Source organism: Pinus tabuliformis, chromosome 4_1 (genome assembly GCF_031772625.1).
Source record: "Pinus tabuliformis cultivar Carrire ecotype Pingquan chromosome 4_1, CPIR1, whole genome shotgun sequence".
NCBI lineage: Eukaryota > Viridiplantae > Streptophyta > Pinopsida > Pinales > Pinaceae > Pinus > Pinus tabuliformis.
The window spans coordinates 212,344,894-212,348,365 of NC_142303.1; the positions used below are offsets into that span (position 1 = coordinate 212,344,894).

The 3,472-nt window shown below is 36.6% G+C and overlaps 1 pseudogene; it reads left to right on the forward strand.

Moving 5' to 3' along the window:
- The first annotated feature begins 222 nt into the window (after positions 1-222).
- LOC149174975 (translocase of chloroplast 120, chloroplastic pseudogene) lies at positions 223-1,952 on the forward strand (annotated as a pseudogene).
- Positions 1,953-3,472: the final 1,520 nt, after the last annotated feature.

The window sequence follows — 3,472 nt, forward strand, 5'->3', positions numbered from 1 at the left end:
GAGATAGGGGAAGATGAAAAAGAGAAAGACATGAGATTTTCCTTTACTGTAATAGTAGTTTACAATACATGCTCTGAAAACATATCTACAAGCAGTTCAAGATTACATCTTTGAGCTTGCCCAATAGGCCTAGGAGATGCAACACCATTACCAGGGCCCACTCCTCATGCAGTGCATTAGTCCAGAGAAAATGGTACTTCAACATCTCACTCACCCTAATTCATGGAGGATCAACCTACTAAAGATGATGAGAATAATGAAACTTGTGAGAAGCTTTAGATGTTCAAAGTGATATTTTTGTGACTTGCTCATAGATTATGTTATGGTTGCGCAGGTCTTTTATTGGCTTGGTATGGTAGAGCAGTTGAGGGAAAACAAAAATTCCAGCAGAGCTGGAGCCTTCAAATTTAATGGAGCAAGTGTAATTGTAGAGCAACAAGAGGTGTTCACCAGGAGGACCTTGATTTCACCTGTACCATCTTGGTACTTGTGAATACTGGAGTTGGTCAGAGTGTAACCATCAATTCATTTTTTGATGAGGTGAAGTCTATAATAAGTGCATTTGTGAATTAGGAACAAAGAAGGAACAAGAGATTGTAGGAATAGTTCAAGACATTAAAATTAGGGTAATTGATGCACCTGGGCTTCTAGCTTCTTTTGTTGATCAATTCCAAAATGAGAAGGTTCTAAAATCAATCAAGTGTTTTATCAAGAAGATACCCCTAGATATTGTTTTTTACTTTTGTAGGATGGATATGGAGAGTAGGGATTATGGAGATATGTCATTATTATGCACTATTATAGAAATTTTTGGCTTATACATATGGTTTAATGACATTGTAGTCTTAACCCATGCCACATCTGCACCACTAGATGGGCCATATAGGGCTCCTCTGAGTTATGATATGTTTGTAGCCCAGTGCAACAATATGATTCAACAAGTTATTCATGAAGTGACTGGAGACATGTGACTTTTGAATCTTGCATCTCTATTGGAGAATCATTCTACTCATATGACCAATAGGGCAGGAAAGGGGGGGGGAATAGGGTTCTGGAAAATTGACAGATTTGGAAGACTCATTTAATACTGTGTTTCTTTGCTACTAAAATTTCGGTTGAATAAAATGCACTCCTAAAGTTTCAAAGACAACACACCCACTAAATTATTTAGTTCTCGTCCTAAGGTCCCACCTTTTCCTTTCCTCTTGTCTTCACTTCTGCAGTTAAGACCTCAACTAAAATATCTAGAAGAGAAGTTAGGAGATTTGGATGTTTCAGATGAGGACTTGGATGAGGCTTTCGATACAAAATATGAATTAGAGTATGATAAGGTTCCTCCATTTAGTTGTTCAATAAATTATCATCTATATAAGTTGAGTAAAGAGTGGAGGAAATCATACTATGATGAATTTGAGTACAGGGAAAAGTTGTTTTTGAAAAAATAGTTGAAATAAAAAAGGCACCGTTATGAAAAAAATGGTTGGAACTTCCAAGGAGGGAGATGAGGAGCATGATAGAAACATGGAAGAGGATTATGTTGGTCTAACATCCCTACTTGTACAATGCCAGATATGGATTTACCACCATCTTGTGATGTTGATTATCCCACTCATAGATATCGATATCTTGATACCTCCAATCAGTGGTTTGTGAAAACTATTTTGGAAACTCATGGTTGGGACCATGACATTGGTTATGAAGGATTGAACTTGGAGAATATGTTTTTGATTCACAATAAAATTACTGTCTCAATTCCAGGTCAAGTTACAAATGACAAAAAGGAGGATAATCTGCAAATAAGGAGAGAGGAAAATGATTTTAGCAAGACCCTTCCCCCTAACCAAAGAAGCACTAGAGTCTTCATATTGCAGCATCGGGTAGTATGTGTCTACTATGCATCAACTATGTTGCATAAAAGACTAAAGGAAGTTGGGGTTTCACTACTAAGATGAGGCACATCTATCTCTTCATTGAGTTAGCCCAGGTCATGACTGCAAGTGTGTGTCTTGATAGGATGCCTTCATGGTTTGGGTCTCAAGGTGTAGTAATCAGTTCTAAAGGAGGATAACTTGTGATACTAAAATGTCAAGCCCTAAGGAGAGAAATTGGTGAGGTGTCTTATGGAGGTTGTTTGCAGCTCATAGTTAGCATGGAGAAGTTCATGGAGAAGGAGAAAGAGATGACCATTAATGGTCATGACAAGGGTTTGAGTGAAAGTGACAAGATAATGGAAGATGCCAAAGTGGATGTCATAGGGAGAAGAAAATATGAGAGATGGTTATTTTGACAGAGAGATGGTTCAGTTAAATGAGAGACATATTTTGATGGACATGATGCTATAAGAGATGGAGAATGAAGATCAGAGATGTGGATGGGATCTAAATAAAAATATTCAATCACCTTTTACATAGCTACATGTCAGGAAATTCAGGAGGAATTTGAGGCAAATGTTGAGTGTTGAGTTGAGAGATGAAGAGCTCAGATCTGCTGAGTATGATGAGGAAGATAAAGTTCACTATTCTGAACTAGAGCAATGAACATTCCTTGGAGAGAATGATGAGGAAGATGTTTGTATGGATACTAAATGAGAGTCTCATGAACTATGTAAAAATTTTAGACCATCTTGGATATCTGAAAGCAAATGTCTCAAGTGAGGCTATAGGTCCTTGTGCTTTTAAATCTAAACCATCGTGTATGAATGTTGGTCACAAGAATGATGAAAGTGTACAATAAACTACAAATTTCATGAGAATAGAAGGGGAAGGAGTTCCTTTCCAGAGTATTGGAGAAGGACATGATATAATAATTTCCATAATGGGAGATTAGGCAATATTATCTCATAAAGGAAACCAGAAGAAGATCCATACACAATGAGAAGAATTAATGATGAAGACAAAAAAAGAGTATAGGAGGCCTCATATTTCAAAAGATGACAGATTCTATGTTAATGTAGGTAATGTGGATGGACACACTACTTAAAAGAAAAAGGAGAAGTAAAATTTTATCCAAGGAGTTCAAGGGTAAACGAATTCAGAAGAGGATAGACAATCCTTAGAGATTGTCTCAAAGGAAGAAGAAGGCAAGGGAGTTGCTTCTCAAAATCTTAAACAAGGAGAAATGGGTTTGTTTCCTAAGAGCAATCAAAAGAATCCCTACTTACAATCTATAAGGATAGCCATGAAAACAAACAAGAGAATACATGCAAAAGGCAGAGAATAACAACCACTAAAAGATGTTACAAAAAGAATAAAGATGAAGGATTGCATTGTGAGGGTATCCCCATAAAGTGTAGAAATTATGGTGTAGATGTGTAACTTCTCATGAAATTTTAATCAAAATCATAAGACATAAACCCACTCTACTGCTCTGCAGAATTCAATTCATAATTTGGAACATCAATCACAAGCATGCAATGAGAAATAACACACATGCACATAATACTTTTTCTCAGGAAAGCAATCTACTAAAAACC